This window comes from Heloderma suspectum, chromosome 1, assembly GCF_057233095.1.
Source record: "Heloderma suspectum isolate Gila_16-S chromosome 1, 16-S_ref, whole genome shotgun sequence".
In the NCBI taxonomy this organism is placed as follows: domain Eukaryota; kingdom Metazoa; phylum Chordata; class Lepidosauria; order Squamata; family Helodermatidae; genus Heloderma; species Heloderma suspectum.
The window spans coordinates 188,269,956-188,285,241 of NC_139458.1; the positions used below are offsets into that span (position 1 = coordinate 188,269,956).

General features: G+C 41.2%; 1 pseudogene; it reads right to left on the reverse strand.

Moving 5' to 3' along the window:
• LOC146358527 (dynein axonemal heavy chain 11-like) overlaps positions 1 to 15,286 on the reverse strand; it is a 320,580-nt pseudogene that overhangs the window by 132,545 nt on the left and 172,749 nt on the right.

The window sequence follows — 15,286 nt, forward strand, 5'->3', positions numbered from 1 at the left end:
GCAGGAAAAGAGATTAAACGCATGCGCATTTGTGTACTCACATGCATATACACAGTTAAAAGTTTCTGTCAAGGACTCTTTTATCTAAGATTATTTTATCTAGCTGTCAGTGCGGCTGTCTTTCTGTTCACCTTGTTTTCTCTCAAAAAGACAACACCTAGACTTTTGAGTCTAGGCAACACCACCTAGATGGTTACAGAATAGCTAAAATGAGTTAAGTGGATAGAAGAACAGTTAAAAACTTCTTCCCCTGATAGCTATATGTGTGAAACAAACCTCTGTGCCTGAGGGGCTCAAGGAAATCACAGGCACCAGTGCCAGTCTGCCCCAGTTCGTAGTGGTGCCTGTCCACCAACCAGATATTTCATGTTGCTCAGTGTTCTCTCTCAGGCATTTGCCAAGGATTTGTCAATATATGCGGGGCTTGCTATTGTGGCTATTGAGTTCCGTTAGCTGCTTGGTCCCTACTGCAGAATTGCAGTACAGAATTGGTACTTAGTTCCGTTAATTGGTTCCGTTAGCAGCTTGGTCCCTAGTACAGAAACAATCTGGGAAAATCTAGCCAGTATTGCATCTTTCATCACAGTTGCGCATTAATGACCTGTAGTCTCACGATATCAACAGATATTTATATGCTCAAGAAAGGTGTGGCACCACGCACACTGTTGCTGTTCATCTCTACTACTGAACTGAAGTAAAATGGATGCAGTTTGAAGGGAGCCCTTCCTCACTTACAGTACCTCTCATATGTTTGTGCCTTGCCAGAGCAGCAAAAGGGTTTTGTACTCTGTGTACACCTTTTCAGTGGTTTTGGATTGATTTTGTTTTACCACATTCCTTCTTGCCCACGTCCCATTCTGTTTTTAAAAATCCAAATAGTTTTTGTCTAAAAATAATAATCCAAATACTTTTTTTTGTTGCTTTGGAATAAGACTTTTTTTGCTTTTATTTAGTTGCCCAGCAGGGGAAGAGAAGAAAATCCTCTCAGAAGTTGATTCAAATTTACTTTCATTTCTTCTTTTTCAAATGTCTTTAAAACAACAACAAAACCACCAAACTTGCTTATTGTGGAATAAAATGTTTGTCTTCCTTGGACTGCTCAGGAGTGGAGAGTGGGGGAGAAACAGAATGCAAAATTCAACCAATTCTTTGCTGCATTATAGATTTCTATATAATTCATTGGTATTCATAATACAAATGTATAGTACTGAAGAGCAGGGGGAAATTTTATTATTTATTTTTGTAATGCAGAAAAATGCAATGTATTACAATACTATTACAATACTGTACTTAAAACTGAAATATGCATGTACACTGTAATGTAAGCAGCCCTAGACACGACACCAAGGCTATTCTTTTTCTGTTAAGTAACATGCCTTCCTGTACACATGAGTATCTACCCACATTAGCATCAGACAAAGGACTCTGATATTATACCGACTGCACTGGTTATCGATTTCTTTGCTGATTCTGACCTTTAAAGACATAAATGGTCTGAGACAAGAATATCTTAAGAATCATCTCCATCCACATAATCTGCCTAACCTTTGAGATCATCTATTGAGGCACTGCTCTGGGTCCACCTACCCCTGGGGCCTTAACTCTGGTGGTGTTGAGACATGGATGTTCACCAGGCTCCATCGCTGCTCGCCTTTTTGGGAGCTGCTAGGGACTTACCTCCTTCACTGATTTGTTTTAAGTTTCTTTTCTTTCTTTTTTTAATGCCGCTGCCATTTTTATATTGATTGGGTTATATTGACCATTATTATTACTGGGTTGTATCCAGCGGTGACTTAGTCTTAGTAGAAAGCACCTCTGTTTGTACTCAAATTTTGCCAATCACCCACCCACCTATTTAAAGCTCCTGTGACCCTGAAAACCTATTCATGAAGGTTTGGGGGAACCTCTGGAAAAGAACAGGATATGGTGCGGAAGGCTGAAGTAGGTAAAGGAGATTGGAATAATGTCCTGACTTGTGTGAGTGAAAGGACTTTCTGCTAAGGTAAAGCCACCATTAGATACAATCCTGTGTGCTTTTAGTTTGACTGTAAATTGCTAATTTTTGATATATTTATTTTATTTTTATTTTGTTTCCTTCAGTACATTTTTATGGAAAGACAAGATAGGAATATTTCCTTTTCATGAGCTCTTGACAGAAAATGCCATTCTCACAATTTTTTGTCTACATTTATTGTGGAACATTTGGCAGAGAAAAAAATCTGCAAAGAGGGGAAAACAGATTTTTTTTTCATACTTTATCTGATCTGATATGCATGTTAATCCTCAAATCCTTACTGCTTAGCCAAAGGCCATCACCAGTCATTACAATAAAAAGGAGGATATAACTGTTCAAGGGGGAAACACCATTAAAAATATATAATTAAACATTGCCTAACACAGCCTTCCTCAACCTGGCGCCATCCAGATGTGCTGGCTGGGAATGCTGGGAGTTGCGGTCCAACATACCTGGAGGATGCTAAGTTGGGGAAGGCGGGCCTAACATAATGTCATTACTATGTCCAATATATATCTGGTATCTTATGCAATGGTAAAAACTGTAACACATTTTGGAGATAACTAATGGGAAGAAAAATCAAGACACAACATTTGCTGAATATATAAGAACTAAAGGAACACAAAGTAAATCCAGTATGAATCATGGTAAATGATGATCCTGGTGTCTTGCACAGAACATCCACATTCAGACATGCCTTCATAACCTATGGTTTATGAAGCTGTGGATATGTGCCATGGCCGCAGGCTCCTCCCTTGACCCTCCCCTCTGCTCCATCCCTCCCCTCCTACAGTCATGCATTAAGCCAGAGTTCCTTATTATATCCAAACAGGCGAACTCCAGCTTAAGGTCAGTTAACAGACTAGGATAATAAGCCAGGATCTGATAAGAAAGTGTGCTCTAATTTCTTTTAAAAAATCTTTTTGAAGGATTCTGTGCAATTCCTTTGTATAAAATACAGCATGAAAAGTATGACTTAATTTAGTTGAAATGGTAGTTTGTCGACAAACAAAGCCTTGCTGAGACTGAGAATGTAGCTTTTATGAGGCAAAAAAATTCTTGCAGTATTACGTAACCATATCATTTTCTCTATAACTGTGACACAATATTTAGCACTATAATTTAAGGGTAATTGCTCTGTATTCAGGATGTTAATGCTACTGAAAAATGCACAGTAGCCCTGTCCAGGAATTCATCTGCACGTATGAGGGCTAAAACTCTGCAGAAGGGATGGGGTCATGCACACTGACTCTGGCCCCAATGTCTCTGTGCAACCTGCTGGCCCTGTCCCTCCATCCACAACTTTGCCGCATTGAGCAACAAGGTCTGAAAGCACGTTCTACTAGTGTTCACATATCAGAGTCACCAGTCATTCAGAGAATTCTACTCATGTTCAAGTGAGCATGAGTAGAACATGCCTTCAGACATGCAATGGCCATTCAACATGGCAAGATAGGGGACCTTGAACATGTCTTCAGACTTGCCCGTTCAACATGGCAAGGTCAGGGACTGATACATACGGGACATTGCCCTGACCCTCTATATAGTTTTTGTCTCCAGGCATTTAGGCAAATGCCTGAACAGGGATATTGTGTTCCATATTTTAAGGAATATATGTCTCCCTTTCAAACTTTTTCTGGTATCATACTCTCTTATTCAGTCAGTCAGTCAGTCAGTCAGTCAGTCCAAACGTTTATATACAATCTTTCAATACAAATACTCCATACAGAACACTTAGGTTGGGTGTTTACCAAGTTCCATCTTTTTATCTAGTATGGAAATACCCTAAGCATTCTGAATACATTTCAAGCCCCTTGTTGTTGTTGTTGTTGTTATTTGCAAACGTGCAGATAATTGAAAGGAGTTAGCGAAACTAAGTAACTAGAAATTAAGTGCAAAAGAAGAGGCTGACATAATACTCATTATATTATTGTTTGTCATGGTTTGTATTAGATTGACATGCAGATAAGAAAGTCTGCTCTAAATTAAAAAAACTTTTTTGAAGGATTCTGTATTACGTATGTACAATCTCTGTACAAAATACAGCATGAAAACTATTACTTAATTTAGCTGAAATGGTAGCTTGTTGACAAAAGAAACCTTTGTTGTTCAGTCGTTAAGTCGTGTCCGACTCTTCGTGACCTCATGGACCATAGCACGCCAGGCCTTCCTGTCCTCCACTCTGAAAACCTGGAAATGTACCTTTTACGAAGCAAAAAAAAATTCGTATCGTAGTACGTAACAATCCCATTTTCTCTATAACTGTGACACAATATTTAACTCTATAATTTAAGGGTAATTGCTATATTTTCAGGATGTTAATGCTACTGAAAAATATGGTACTAGAAATCAGTAAACTTTTCCCTTAGGGATGGGGAATTGCATTTGATGAGGAGAAACTGCCATTTTGCTTTTTATGTGGGAAGCAAATTCATTAGGTTAGACCTAGGTGGCGTGAAAGATTTTTGTAGTTTAATATTGTCATTAGGCAACAGCCTGCTTTTGCCTTACTTACAAAATAATAACAATTTGATTCTAGTTGAGATCATGCTGTGCTGGAGAATGCTCAGAGGCCCCAAATTTTGTGCGTAACTAGTCTGAATGGTAACATTCTACCACCATACCCCAGAGCTTACTAGCTTCCAATTCCCTATTATTTCTCATAACTGCTGAAAGCCACAGAACTCCATTTTGGTTCCTTTCGGTGGTGGTGGTGGTGGTGGTAGGGGCAGCTGGAACATGGTAAATTGGACTGCCATCTCAAGCATGACATAAGAGGACAACCCTTTATTGGTTAAAAGATACAGAACCATAAGAGAAGGGAGAGCCTTGAAGGGGCCTTGAAGTTGCCCATCAACAGTCAGCACCAGGAGGCCAGCCCACCGAGCAGGAGCCACACAGGTCACCTCGTCACAGTCTTCCCTACTATGATGAGATGGATTTCCCACCTTCATGCATTTCTATTTAAATTATAGTGATGGTTTCTAAATTTGCATCTATACATGTACATTAGCCAATGCAAATGCTATGCGATATGCCCTTTTGGGGGCGATCCTTTCCTATTCTTTGGAGATCCATCAGTAGCCAACCCACTACAACCACTATGACTACAACTGCCTTGTTAATTCATATCATGAAAATTGTTCTTCCCCAATTGGTCATTATGTTATTTTGTTATGTTGCCCCCTAGGCTTTGCATTTACAGTTGCTCTACTTTACCCTGTATCTGTTAGCAACTGATCAGGCCTCGATGTCATGCACTGAGTCATCCTCCCTAAGAAGAGTTTCTGTCTGGTTTGCACCAGTTCTTCCTCACTTGGGAAGAAACCTCCCTCAGGCCTTGTTTTCTGCTGCTGCTTTGGATTGCAGCCTGAAGGCCTGGTTTAGCATTGTCTTTTCACTTCTCCAATCCACTTCATCTCTCCAATCCACTTCTTATCACCTCCACTTCATCTCATCTGCCCAGCCATCTGATCTCACCCTTCTACTATTAAGTATTGATCCTATATTTATTAGTTGTTTATTGTTTATGTTGAGTTAAATAAAGAAGATTTGAGTTGTACAAAAGTGGTTTTGGAGTGAGTTCAGCTGCCTGGGTGTTGAGGCCAGAACACAAATAGTGTACTTTCAGACAAAGTCCCTTGGCATGCTGAAAGGAGCATGTATAATTTTTGTGATAGAAGCTGAGTATGGCTTGGAGATCCATCTCTACGCAAGGTTGTATTATAGAGGCATAAAGCAGATGAAATACTATATTTGCCCCACAACTGTTGGAGGCTCAGTTTCTGTTGGACAAGTCCTTTGTGAGACTCTGGGAAGCTGGGCATTATGGGACCTTGGAATTATTTGCCCTGTGAGTTCTGGCTGACCTGGACATGGATGGCGCTTTGACACCTCGCAGAAACATTTCACCAGGCTTTCGCATAACAAACTGAATGTCGCTTTTGCTTTTGTCTTTAAAATGTTGCTTTAATCTTTATTTTGGCTTGTTCTTTTTTTACTATATTGTTTTTAATTGACTTCATATTAGTTTTTTGGAGTTGCTGTTGTCTGGAAAAGAAAACATGAGAGTCTATCTATCTATCTGTTGATGGATGGATGGATGGATGGATGGATAGATAGATAACTGTTTCCAGTAAAGTAATGTTCAGAGATACAACAGAAAAACATGATTTTGTAACAGCTGTGAGAACCAAATGAGTTACTGTTGTGAACGAGAGATCTATATGTGCTTCCGTGTTGACAATAGTTTTGCAGAACAGGTCATTTCAAAATGCAACAAGCTACAAGAGCAAAACAAATTGTACTTACGTCAAGCAAATCTATCTTGTTAATGAAGCTGGTGCTAACCAATTGGAGAGTCACCAGTGGCCAGGCATGGAACCAGTCAATGGCAGTGCAATTCACCAGGGCTGGAAATGTCCTTGCTCTCGCTCTCAGGGTGAAACCCACTGGGGAGAAGCATAACACAACCTGGGAAGAAGAAGAACACTCTTCCCGTGAGAGAGCCTTCAATAATTAACTAGGCTTCAAATTAATGTCAGAAGACTAATAGCACCATTCACATAATTAATTAGTTGGTACTCCAAGTAAAACTTTAAAATGTGCTTCCTTAAATCAGTCAGTCCAACACATTCCCATTCCCAACTGTGCACTTACAATCCATTCCGTAGTCTCACTGTTCAGTCTGCAGTAGACCAGCAGAACTCTCTGTGACCTTATAGTTAACAACATGCTCGAAACTTAGGGCACAATCCAGCCAAAGTTAAACGCTTTGAAGTCACACTGATTTCAACAGCAGCCTTAATGCAAGCATTAGAGAGCTGGTGCAGCATAGTGGCTATAACTGCACCACGAAGCCCTCTGCTTGACTTTTGCTTCTGCCATGAACTTATTAGGTAGCCTTAGGCAAGCCGCTCTCAGCAGCCTCCTCTCCCACATCTGCCACATGGGGAATAATAATGCTGACTCACCTGACAGGGTTGTTGTGGGTTACAACTAGATAATGGATGTTATAAAATGTTTTGAACACTTGGAAACATTATATAAATGTTCAAAATAAAAATGAAAATGATAATATAGTGTAGTTTTAAACTTTTATATTGTATTTTATCATGTTGAATAGGGAAGACCCACAGATCAGTTAGATATGAGTAGGGATGGCAGAGAATTCCGCCACGGATCACGGTGAGGCCGAATGCCAGACAAGTCATCTTGTCTGCCTCCTAAGGAATCTGTGTAACGACCAAGTAGCAACGATAAGAACAGACAACGGAACAACGGGCTGGTTTAAGATTGGGAAAGGAGAACGGCAGGGTTGTATACTCTCACCCTACCTATTCAACCTGTATGCAGAACACATCATGCGACGTGCTGGGCTTGATGAATCCAAGGCTGGAGTTAAAATCGCTGGAAGAAACATTAACAGTCACAGATATGCAGATGATACCACTTTGATGGCTGAAAGCGAGGAGGAGCTGAGGAACCTCATGATGAAGGTGAAAGAAGAAAGTGCAAAAGCTGGGTTGCAGTTAAACCTCAAAAAAACCAAGCTTATGACAACTAGCTTGATTGATAACTGGCAAATACAGGGAGAAAACGTGGAGGCAGTGACAGACTTTGTCTTTCTAGGTGCAAATATTACTGCAGGAGCTGACTGCAGCCAGGAAATCAGAAGACGTTTACTTCTTGGGAGGAGAGCAATGACAAATCTTGATAAAATAGTTAAGAGCAGAGACATCACACTGACAACAAAGGTCCGCATAGTTCAAGTAATGGTATTCCCTGTAGTAACTATGGCTGCGAGAGCTGGACCATAAGGAAGGCTGAGCGAAGGAAGATAGATGCTTTTGAACTGTGGTGCTGGAGGAAAATTCTGAGAGTGCCTTGGACTGCAAGAAGATCAAACCAGTCCATCCTCCAGGAAATAAAGCCAGACTGCTCACTTGAGGGAATGATCGTAAAGGCAAAACTGAAGTACTTTGGCCACATCATGAGAAGACAGGATACCCTGGAGAAGATGCTGATGCTAGGGAAAGTGGAAGGCCAAAGGAAGAGGGGCCGACCAAGGGCAAAGTGGATGGATGATATTCTGGAGGTGACGGGCTCAACCTTGGGGGAGCTGGGGGTGGCGACGGCTGACAGGAAGCTCTGGCATGGGCTGGTCCATGAAGTCACGAAGAGTCGGAAGCGACTGACCAAATAAACAACAACAACAATTTTATAGTTTTAATTGCTGTGAATGGCCCAGAAAGCTTCAGCTATTAGGTGGCATAAAATAAATAAATAAATACATTTCTCTTATTGAAATCCATGGGAATGTATTATAATAATTATTATTATTATTATTATTATTATTTCATTACTACATTTATATTCTGCCTTTTTTCCTCTTGCAAGGAACCCAAGACTGTGTACTTGATTCTCCTCCTCTCCATTTCATCCTTCCAGCAACCCTGTGAGGTAGGTAAGGCTGAGAGTCAGAGACTGGCCCAAAATCACCCAGTTGCCAAGCAGGGATTAAAAATGCTTAACTTTGGATACAATACGTCCTTAGCCACTTCACATCCTCTCTATCATTTGAAGCCGATAATAGTGACATTATTTTAAATCCACGTGCTTTGGCTGATGAAGTATCAATATACCCAGGCTGTTTTAAACCATTTCCTCAGGAGTCACAGAAAGCTAGCACCATCCTGTCACTGCCTCAGCACTCCTGACGCTTTATCACAGTGCTCAAATCATGGGGGAAAGGTAGGGGTGGCTTAACGAATCCCATCAACCCCAACTCTAACTTCTCTAATTTTAGGTATATTATGCATACTCCTCCCACCCTGGATATCTTAGGGCCAAAACAGTCATGATGTTAAAAGTATCTTCACATTTTAAAATGCACATTTTTTAAACAATGAAAATAGCAGTCGTGTGTGTGTGTGAGGGAGAGAGAGAGAGAGAGAGACAGACAGACAGACAGAATTATTGGGATAACAACAGGCTGGGAGGGGGAGTTTAACACCTCCTTCCCCCACAGTCCTAACATAAAAAATCTCTCTGAACCTAATGGGAGGAAATTCTCCATTGCCAGCTACTGTATTTGCATTTAACGCCACATCTAATTTCCCCCTAAAAACACTATCTAAGGAGCTAGCACAAAAAGTAAGGAGACAGGGCCCTCTGACCTGCCCCAGTAATTCAGACTTTCTTATCCAAAACTTTCCACTGCCACACAAGTAAAGGATCACCCTTTGCATTGACAGAAAAGATTATTCATCATATTATTAAACTATCCTAGTGTTTTAGATAGTATAGGATGTCATGCCATTCTCAATCATATCTAAACATATATGAATCAAACCACCGATAACTTGGCATGAACAATAAAATATTTAATAAGGAAAAATGATATATGCTACTTTCTTATGCATATAAAGTTTACTAAGGGCTTACTAGAACAGTACAGATGCAGTACAGCAGATAGAACAAAGGATATGAACACTGGAGAACTTAAATTCAATGTTTGTTTGTTTGTTTGTTTGTTTTAATCGTGTCAACAACAATTTTAGTGTCAGTGCCTAGAAAACTAAATATAAAGGACACTTTGCAAATTTGAAATATTGGAGATCAAAACAAACAAACAAACATTTTCCTTAGATGGTCCTTATTTCTTAAAAAAAGGAAATTTTCCAGAGCAACCGATAGGAATCCGAACCCGAAGGTCACCATGAAGAATTTGATTGAAGACCAATAAAGATTAAAGAGTTACCAAAGCTATCCATCATCTGAAGAATGGAGAAGCAGCAGGTATTGATCAGACCTCCAGAGAAGGTCTGAAAGGAAGAAGCAAGGTCATAATGGTGATACAAGATCTGAGAGAGAGCTGGATGGACCTCAAGTAACAAAGAATTAATGTAGGCATACACAGCACATTATGCTCCAAGGATGTTTCAATAATGAAGTTTTATTATTTCATTTATAAAATGAAAAACTTCACCATTCTATTGCAGTCACAACACTCAGAGACACAAAAATTAAAACACATCTGCCCCCCCAACACATAAAAACAAATAACATAAATCCTTAAAAATCAAAGAGGAACAGCACATCAAAACCGAAAACACAGGGTATCCACCTGTTAAAACTACGTAATACAAGAGGCTAAGGGCTCCTTCACACAGAGCTTTTATCCTGCTTTTGAGATTGCTTACTCACAGAAGTTTGCGGGCCCTTTAGATGATGCAGGGTGTCTCCCGCACTAAATGACCTTTATACCATTTTTAAATAGATCGGAGAGAATGAGCTATCAAATTACCCTGCTTCTGTTCCACTTGAGTTCCCTCCGTGAAAAAGGAAAAGCACAAGAGGAGCTGGACCAATGAAAGATATGGAAGACTCCAATAAGGGGGAGGAGGAGGGGGAAGGGGGAAGGAAGTGCATATAAAGGGAGTCCGTTGTGATTCTGCATTTAAAATGGAGGCAGAAAGCTCCATTTTAAATGCAGGATTGTAGGCCGGCGTAGAGATGCTCTTAATGCCTGCCAGAACAAAAATGTCTTGGCCAGTTGGTGGAAGGTCAAGAGACAGGGGGCCAACCAAACTTCCCTGGGAAAGGAATTCTACAGTTTGTGTGCAGCCACAGAGACAGCCCTTTTCCACATCTCTTTCGATCATGCCTCCATTGGCCCCACTGTCTACAACATTTTATTTTCTTTCCTCCACAACCATAGGTATATACAAACCTTCCAACTAAAGATAACCCCTCTTGAATGTGATTAAGCTGACCCTAGTCCACAAAAGTTTTCAATTACACCACAATAAATGTGTTAGTATTTTAAGAGCTACAGAACTGTTGTTTTTACTGCAACTGACTAACACGGCTAACTCACTGGACATCTTTACTCATATGAATAGTGTAGAATATTAATACAGTGGAATTATTTGTATATGAAAAATTACTTAAACATATTTGATGCTCCCAGCACAGTAATTGCCTCCACGTCTATCCTAAATGACTTACAACTGTAGAAGCTACTAAATTTTCCTTGGAAAAAATCAATGATAATTATTATTTTGTCTTCCCTGAGATGCAGACTTGCAGACTACTTTATCAGTAAAAAATAGGATGCAATGCTAAAATCCAAACTGAGTTTCCATAATTCATTTTTGTTTTGCACTTAATGTAAAGATTAAAAGGATTGGATATTCTTTCAACATCCGATAACTAGATTCTGTACATTAAAAAAAATCAATATATCGATCATTTCCCACAAAAACAGTGTTTATTGTGATAATTCATTCTGCATGCAACATCCTAGAGCAGAAATTATATGTTGAATGTTTTTCCTCATGCTCATTTTCCATCTTTACCTTCAGCTGCCGACAAATACGATCAATAAAAAATTGCCAGCAGTTCTCTTTCGAATCGGCCTGGCCAAGCCCCCGTAGTTCTATCCTTGTAGAAGAAATGATACTGTCTACCTCATCTTCACTAGATAAATCAGGAACATCACCTTCAAAAGGGGGGCAAAAATTTACATCTTGATTTTCAAATCTGAAGTTTAGTCAACAACGTTATATCCTTAATAGAGATTAATATTTTTATCATTATTTCACTTCTACACAGTTGTTCTTTTGAAGAGCTAAGGGTGGTCTTTCCTCTACCTGTCCCCATTTTGCCTCTATAAGAACCCTGTGTGGTTAGACTGAAAGACTGCATGACTGGCCCAGGGGGAACCAGTGAGGGCCAAACCACGTTACGTTAAATGCGTTTTTGAATTTTATGTGACTGGCTTTTTTGAAAACAAACACCAACAGTCGCCACTGTGAGGACCCCCCCCCCTCGGCATTTCCTAAGCAAGTCAAATGTTACACGGAAGAATGGTGTTCCAACTTTAAAAAAAGAAAAGAAAGCTTTTTATCAGTTCTTCACAGACATTACAATTCGACTATCTTGATGCTAACCTTAAATCGTTGGAATGAAAAAGCTATATGCATGCAAAAGCATGTGTGCCACTCCCTTTCTCTCTTTAATGTCTAAAAACCATTTCTTTCTGTTCAGGGCACAATCAATCCTATGCATGTTTAGACAGAAAAAAGTCCTACAACTCCCAGCGTGCCCATGGCTGGCTGGGGCATGCTGGAAGTTGTAGGCCTTTTTCTGTCTAAACATACATAGGTTTGCGCCTCTAGTTCTTTTTCTGTTCCCTGTTTTCTCTGGAACACTTCCAAGACTGGGTTAGTTATTATTTAAACCCTTTCATGGTATGTTGGTGTGTTGGTATTTTGTGTTGTGCTTCACATGACTTATGCATTATTGCACTCTCAATAAAATATTTCCTATATCCCTTCTCAGCAATTATTCATTCCTATATGCTACAAATATAATAATCAATCACTACAACTAGGTCTTAAAATCAAGCCCTCCTTTCTCTGTTATGTGACACAAATTAACCATATGAATGTTTTCTAGAAGTGGGTGATATTGTGAGGTCCTTTGGCTCCCAGCCTGCCTTTCTCCCAATCTGTGCCCTATTTATTATTTTTATTTCCAAGCAGTTCTCAATCAGCTTTGCCGACCAGTAAGGTTTTTCCGTCTTGAATGTGTTTTTTCACAGGTTAGGAGCATTTTTGTTGATAAAGTCAGAATTTTAAGCAGAGGTTTCCCCCACTTTCATTTTTAAAGCACACATACACATGTAGTTACAGCACACATATTTATGAAGGCTGCAGTCCAATGCATATGTAGGAGTTGTCTCCACTGAATGTGTGTCCCTTACTTCCAAGTAAACATAGGCTGCAGGGCACTCCAGTTTGGCCAGCTTGCTACGCCCTTCTTAAGTTACTGTGCACACGTTCTTGCATGTGTTCAGTATACTACCCAGCTGCCATATGCCGCTCAGTTTTGTTTCGGTTTATAAGGGGAATACTGCAGTAGTCTGCATTTTACATCATCCAATCCAGAGTACCTTTTAACTGCTGTAAGTATGAACACAAAACTCTAAAGCAGGGGTGGGAAACCTCAGGCCCAGGTGCCCAATCTGGCCCTCTGGGGTTCCCCAGATGGTTACAGCCCTTTCCCCGGCCCCACTCCTTTCTCCCAACCATGGATTGTTTGGTGGGTTCCTGGCTTTTGTGCCATTTTCCCCCATTCTAAAAGGTTGAAATGCCTCTGCTAAGACTGAGTTCCTGGCAGTAAGAGCTTTATGCTGCAATAGGCTGGTATTTTTAAAATGTTGGCCCTGCTCCTTTTGTCTTTGGCCTTGCTCACCAATGGAATGTGGCCTCTGAGAGCTTCTCCAAAACTGAATTTGACCCTTGGGCTGAAAGAGACTCCCCACCCCTATACTAAAGCCAGGAGTATAAGTAGGCCAGTCAGGGATTAAGCTCTATATCTGTCTGCCAGGAGCCCTATTCAGGCGTTTCCCTTCTTATGTGTAGGGCAAGTGTGTGTAGCAGTATGTGATCATGCACATACGCCCCATCCTCTGGTTAGATATTCGCGTGTTGAGCTTTATAGGGCTCTGTAAGTGCATTCATCTGAATGTGACCTTGGTGCTCAATGTGCAAAGGTCGAGCCAGGTGCCAGGTGCACAGCAACATTGGGGTGGGGCTTATGTGCACCCTACACACCTTTGCCCTACATGCGAGCAAGCAAATGGCTGAATAGCGTTTGAGCCTGTTCAAGTTCCTCTATCTGATGCCAGAATTTTTGAACTTAGAAGTTAACAGCTTTATTCCCAACGATATATAAACCAATGTTTATAGGGGTATTCTGGCCCTCCACATATTGCGACCACTATTCCTAAAATTCCGTGGTGCAAAGAACACTAATGTTACAAGACAGGGAAAGCAACACAAAATATGAGAAGACCATTGCAAATCATAAATACCCATTCTATTGTTCGTTGCAGGTTAACTTGGCCAAATTACTACTTAGCCTCAGAACACCTCACTTAAGCAGCTTTGCGAAATAGTTACTAACTGCAAAGGCCTCCATTTACTGAGAAATACCACCAGTGAAGCAGGAAGTGGATCAAATGAAAATAGTAATGTGTAATTCTTTTAGTTCATTTGTATGAGGGATGTCTTTGATCAGCTGCATTTATTGTATAGACATGGCCCCTTTTTGGAGAAGAGGGACCTCACCACACTCTTATTCATGCTTTTGTAAGCTTTAGGATTGGACTATCTAATGCACACTACATACAGCCCTTGCTCTTGCTCACCTCCCGAGGGGTATGGGAGGCAGCCACACATTCAGCTCATTTTGCAACGACCCACACACGCTGCCACTGTGCTTCTGGGCTTAGTTCAAGGTACTTATCACGGGTACTGATCTATGGAGCCGTTAACTGTCTGGAATCCAAATACATTAAAGACTGCCTCTGCTTGTAAGAGCCCCTGACGCAGTTGCACTCTGCAGGTTGGGCCCTGCTCCAAATGCCTGTCATTGATTCCAAGGCTCTGAAGTACCCTTCATGAGGTGCTGTCAGGAGCTGTTCTTCCCGACACAACAAAAAATATATGTAATCTAGGGATGTACGAAAGTCACTTACTTTTTCACAGGTGTGATTTGTGGTGGGAGGGGAGGCGCTCCGTCCCCCCCCTGGAATCCTCCCTGGCCGGCTCCACTGGCCAGGGCAATCTGCAGCCACTGTAGCGGTTGCCATTTGTGTCCTGCCAGGCTGCCGTGATAGGCTACGTAAGTATTTATGTAGCCTATCACGGCAAAGAGCAGGGATGCAAATGGTGGCCGCTATGCCGTTTGTGCCGCTGCTCTTTCCGTGATAGGCTAGGTAAGTATTTACATAGCCTATCATGGCAAAGGCAGCCATGCAAATGACGTAGTGGCCGCCGTTTGCACCGCTGCTCTTTCCGTGATAGGCTACGTAAATACTTACCTAGCCTATCATGGCAGCTTGGCAGGACGCAAATGGCAGCCGCAGCAGCTGTCCGAAAGACCAGCCACCGCCACTGGAGCCCCAGGTACGTTTCGTTCTGGGGGGATTCTGTGGGGTGGCGGGGATGGGAGGCTGTTCTGCCACGGGTTTCGGGGGGCCAAATGCCCGTGCAATCGGCTTCACTGAAATCCGTGGCGGAATTCTCCGCCATCCCTAATGTAATCTGCACATAATGGTGAGCAAGCATTAGAGATCTCCAGATCTCTTCATCAGGCAAGATGTTACAAAAAGCCTGACCATGGATTTGTGGGCAGGGGGATCTTATGGACCAATATGGCATACTTTTATGTATGCATTCTGAAAGCAGTGGAGGCGGG